Below are 6,087 nucleotides of genomic sequence, written 5' to 3' on the forward strand. Positions count from 1 at the left end.
TTTGTTTAGACAATTTGCTTATATCAACAGACCTCCCACTTTTGGAGAATTTAAGCATTTGAACACACCAAAATGTTGTTGAGATATCTTTAACTTTGCACTTGCTGTATGTAACATTTGAACTTAGAATTACTGACACCCCCAAACACACATCTACATAGTGAGCGCAGGATCTTAAAATGAATAGATTTGAAAAACGTTATGCATTTGAAGGCTGTGCAATGTGTCCAGTGTTCTGAAATAATAGTATAAAACCATTTTGAAGGTTTAGTTTGTCCTATTTTTGTACAGCTTTAATCATATTTGTGATATAAGTTATTTATAGCATTGATAGATTATTTAAATCTTAATCTACAGCATGTGGAAATAGCTGTCAAATAGGAAACACTGTCTTGTTAGTATAAATTAAACATTTACCCTTACTGTATTTAACATTTGAATGTAGAATTACTGATGAAGCTATCTCCATAGATTAGTGTAGATTATAAACAAATGTATAAATTACTAAAACTCAGTGTATGATCACAAGTGTTGCATTTAAAGTTCTGAAATGTTGCTGTAAAACATTTCTGGAACTTCATTTAGGAAATGTCTATATCTGTATATAACCCATCTTCTATTTTGGAGAACTTTAATTTAATTGGTTATATTATTTATTTAGTGTTAATATCTTAATATACACCATTGGGCCATTTTGGTACATATGATAATGACAAAGAGAAAAGATCTGTGAAACCTAACACATAAATATCTTGATGGAATAACTTTTGCATGCAACCACACAGGTCAAAAGGTTACCATAGATTACAAACAGATTTATATATAGATAAATTCACTCTATTTGAATTGTTGGTGTGTTTTTTTTTAAAGCTGTTCAAACTGTCCAGTGTTCTGAAATATTGTTGTACTTTATTGCTGATAGTTTGTCTGTATCTATAGTTAACCAATTTCCTGCTTATGGAGAACTTTAATAGTCATTGTTATATTATTTGTTAGTAGAATTATGTCTCTTAATATACATTATTTAACAATCTTTGCCAGATAAGCATCTGAGAAACATGAAAATCCAAATATTTTGATAGAATAACAAACTTTTGTGCTTGCCTGCGTATCACATTCCAGTGTAGAATAGTTGACACCTTACCATTTACCATCACACACTGCTATATTAGCATAGATTGTAAGCAGATTTGTAAATATATTAATTCAATGTAAGAGAAATGTGGTTCTTTTTTAAAATGGCTGTACAGACTGTCCAGTGTTCTGAAATGTTACTTTCATGTTGACAGTTTGTTTCTGTATTTAAAACTAACCAACGTCCTACTTCTGGAGAGTTGTAATAGTATTTGTTGTCTTAATTATTAGTAGAATTAGGGATCTTTACCCACATTATTTCACAGTTTTTGTTATACATGATAATAAAGAAACATCTGAGAACCATAAAACATAAGATATCTTGATAGACTAATGTAAACAATTGTGCTTGACTGTGTATAGCATCTCAGTGTGGATTGACAATGGCACCATATACTACACCCAAATGACACACTTCTATATTAGCCTACCATATAAACAGATTATAAACAGATTTATATAATTGATCAATTCAGTGTGAGAGAAATGTAGTGCTTTAAACAAAAATTAAATAAAATAAAAGCTGTTCAAACTTCAAACTGTCCAGTGTTCTGAAAGGTTATATTTAAACGTTGACACTTTGTGTTTATTTAGAGCTGTGCAATGTTCTGAAATAGTGTAGTAATGTATTCTATTGTTTTGTATTGAAGGTTTGTTCAGTAAATGTATCTGTAGCCAATCTATAGTTAACCCATGTAGTACTTGGAGACTTCTGGTGGTATTTGGTGTCGTATTTATTTGTAGCACGTGTTGGTAACCTGGTGAAAGTGAAGTGGCTGCTCCCACCAAGCGGGCGTGTTGAGATAATGCAGCTTCAGCAGCTCAATCCAAAGCAGAAAGAACTTCATACAAAAGCTTCCAAACGTGAACACACAGGAACGTCGACATGCTGCTCATCACTTTCTTCCCAACCGCATTGCATGTGTCCCAACAGCATTCATTTGTTCGAAAGTATCCTAAAGCACACATAACACGAAAATAGTTTGAAGGAAAAGCCTTTTCCCTCTTCAAAGGATCCTGTTCATTCATGATTCTGGAAAAGGTTACTCTGTTTAAACTACACATGCCTTTATGCCCAGGTTTTGCATTTCGTTTGTGCTCGTTAAGCCCTTATCACTGGACCATGGGCTACAAATAACAGCACTGCGTGGAGCCCAGTTCATTTTTTTTTCGTTTCGTGTAAAAATAGTTATGCTTCTTATATTTTAAAAATGCACATTCTACATTTAGGCATGGCATTCAAATGAAATAAGCGGTAGCGTCGTTTGTAAATGACATAAAACTTGTAAGTGTAAGACATGAAAGGGGTGTTTACATCATTTACTTTTTGAAAGACGCATAACAGGTTAAATAGTGATACGCAGACATTAATCATAAGCTCACCTATGCATAATTATCGTAATCTAACGACACGATGAATTCAATTAAATAAAATATTCAGGATCACTTATAAATCGACTAATAAATTTAAGGCGCGTTATATGGTGGTGCAGTGAAATGTTTGTGTTTATGAAACGTTCGATTAGAAAACAAACAGTGTCTAAAGACAGAAAGGGGAATTATTTCCGGTGAAATTAGAATAGCTAGCAAGCAACTCTTGTAAATAGAAATCATAATCATAATAATAATAATAATAATAAAGAGCTCAATCTGATTAAGAGTGAAAACATTTGCACGTAGTTTAATTTGTTTGTCTTTTAACGAGTTAAATAAAGTGTTTTAATTGCATGCTTTATTCAGGGATAGCTTATTCAGGGTTGAGTTCTGTTGTAAAACTCGTGTTTTATATTTCTGAAATCGAACCTCTGCTTTTATCTTGAACGACTGCAATGGCGTGTCTGTACACAGCATAATTTTATCATCAGTCTGTTCTGATCCTGTGCAGAGTTCATCTGGAGTGGATCTGCAAAACCATGTAGAATTCCGCCATTCAGATCGATTACCATGAAGCCCCGCCCCCTGCACTGAACGCCTTTCTCAGTGAAGTGAACGTCTGGTATGGACACCTGTTTCCTCTACCTGGGAAAAAAAGAGAGAAAGAAGTAATTTTCCAGGTCATAATAATGAGAACGTATCTCATCATTACTGACTTTGACTCTCATAGCCTAGGTATGAGACAATAGACCATGTGAATTATCACTTATTAGGCCTGTGTCCTAAGAATGAGAACATTTTCTCAAAATTATGATTTAATATCTCATTATTATGAGATAGCAAGTCATAATTACGAGATAGTAAATCATAAGTCGTTATTATGAGATAGGATTTAATTATGATAAAATTTCCTCATTGTTATGAGATATTAAGTCGTTATTAAGAAAAACATCATTATTATGGTGAAACAGGCTTCCATAGTGATGCATCTTGATTTTGACATGGTGTTGTGTTACACGTGATGCTGACCATCCGCCTCAAACAAACAAAAGCAAATAAGAAGTGACACCAACTTCACATTAGAGCCTATTTACTTTTACATACACCACATTTTACACAGAAGTAGGCTGTTTCCATCGAAATAAACAGGTCCTGATTCTTGTCCAAATAATCCAAGATTACTATCGATCCAAAACGATGTCACTGATCTATGGTAACTTGGTACATGCATTTCCTCTCCATTTAAAAGCAAAACAAAATCCAAATACCATCTGAAGTTCTGATAGTAAACTGAACTGTGTAGAATGTTTTTAAAAGTTACACCGCTGTGCTTCACAAAAACACAAAGATCCGATGTGTCATTTGGATCCTTTTGGATTTTATTGCAGAAATGATGCTCCTGGGGAAGTGACGTCATGACAGAGGAGTAAACATTCAACCTTGCCTTCCAAGAGAATATATATCAATCTGTAATATCTTGTACTATATGGCCCATAATTATTTTTGACATGTCAACCTAGTTTTCTCCTGAATACAAAATTATCTAAACTTTCTTTACTTATTCTAACTTAGTGGTATTTGTCTTTTTTAAAGACTATAACATTTATAAAGCATGGTGATTGAAGAGACTCCAAGACCTATTTCAATACCAGCAAAGAAAGCATAGATTCATACTGATTCCTCACGTTTGCCATGTCTAACAAGTGCATTACACAAATGCTTTAATCCCTGTTTGTATTTCTCTAATCTTTGTTTGATGACCTCCCCTTTAAATCTGACTCTTGGTATAAACAGCACTTTGCTCACAACTCTGCATTAGAGGGAAGTTTGTCACAGGTGTGATGGCTAATGTCACAAAATTATATCAAAGTCTAGACACTTCTACAAAGTGGTAGTTTAACATTTGCTTGTACAGCCTAATCTAGAGATTTTCATATATTTTGAGAATTTTATGTTGCCTAATTTATATTTAAGAAATGCCAATATGTGAATTAAGACACTTTTTTTTATCCTTCATGTATTAGCAGATAGCATGGAGACAAGGAGTTGGTACACTTATGCATAACTGTATTGCTGGGCACATTAGTCTGTCCTTTAGAACAATAAGTAGTTAGTTAATGTTTGAAATGAGCAATCATTAATTTATATTTGCCATGTGTATGTAAATACCATAGATTGTTATTTGGGAAGCTTAGTGAATCCAGCATTTTAACAATACTGTTAAATCATTTTAAATTGTTTTAAATAATTGGTAATGAATTTCCACAGACAAATTCCTCAGCAACTGAGCATGCTAGTGTTCTAGCTTATGAATGCAGAACATAAATAGGAATAAAGCACAAAAAGGCAATTAAATTAATTAGGGCTGGGCTTCCATTCGATAATGCCTATGGTGATGTTGAATTCAATCGAAATAATTTTATAACTGTGGCATGTTAGCAGTTGTAACAATAAAATTAGGGCAAATACCTCAGGTTTCATAGGAGTCTAATCTTTTAAAATGTCTTACTGAATGCTTAATCTGAGTCTGAAATAAAACACCATAATGACACTCTTTTGCAATGTTTACTTTTTACTGGACCTTGCCAATAATAAAATAATAATTCTTCAATATCTTTAAAAATTAAGACTTAAGATGTCTCAGAAAAATTAAAATATGTAATATTGATGAAAATGATTTTTTACATTTTTGTATATGTACTATATTAAAAATAAATCTATCCAATGAATAAAACTAGTCATGTTAAACAGACCATTTTTCTTACCTCAAATACTTTTTTAAAGAATAGAGAAAGAATCTCCATTACACCTCATATTTCAATTTATTAAAATACTTGGATTCATTCTACTGATCATATATCTTAAGTTTTTAATAAAAACAAATTCTTACAAAGAAACCCTGCTATGAGCCAAGAAAAGTAAAAGTCAGAATAGCTAGAATTAATATTACTATTTTTATATGTAACAGGTGGATACATTAAACTTTTCCCACATTTTCCTCATTTAGCAAACAAAGGAAAACATCAGTACTTACATTTAGACAACCATCTCCTGTTGAAAGATATTTTACTGTATACTTCCTTTGAAGTTATGAGAGAAGACATCAATTTTTTTTGGTGGGTGGGGGGGAAAGAGATATCCTCAATTATAACAGGATTCCCTTTTCCTTTAGAGAACAACAAACTGTATTAAAACCCTAACACATGCAAAACCACAGGGTGTTCAGTACCATCATCAATGGTTACAACAATTTTAATTATCTTTTTTTTTTGCTATTAATTTCCCTTTCTAGGTTTGTAACCAGGCCCATAGGCCAAATCATGGCTACTTTATTATAAACATCTGTACATCTATGTATTCATACAATTATCCAATTGGACAGTGACAGTAGTGCAAAGCTTCCCAAAACATGAGGATGGGGAAAAATGATGTTAGTGACTTTGAATGTAGTATGGCTGCTGGTGCCAGATGGGCTGGCTTGAAAATATTTCAAAAACTGGCAGTCATGTACAACAGTCTCTAGAATTTACACAGAACGGTGCATAAAACAACAAAAAACATCCAGTGATGGGCAGATCT

Source organism: Neoarius graeffei, chromosome 20 (genome assembly GCF_027579695.1).
Source record: "Neoarius graeffei isolate fNeoGra1 chromosome 20, fNeoGra1.pri, whole genome shotgun sequence".
NCBI classification, from domain to species: domain Eukaryota; kingdom Metazoa; phylum Chordata; class Actinopteri; order Siluriformes; family Ariidae; genus Neoarius; species Neoarius graeffei.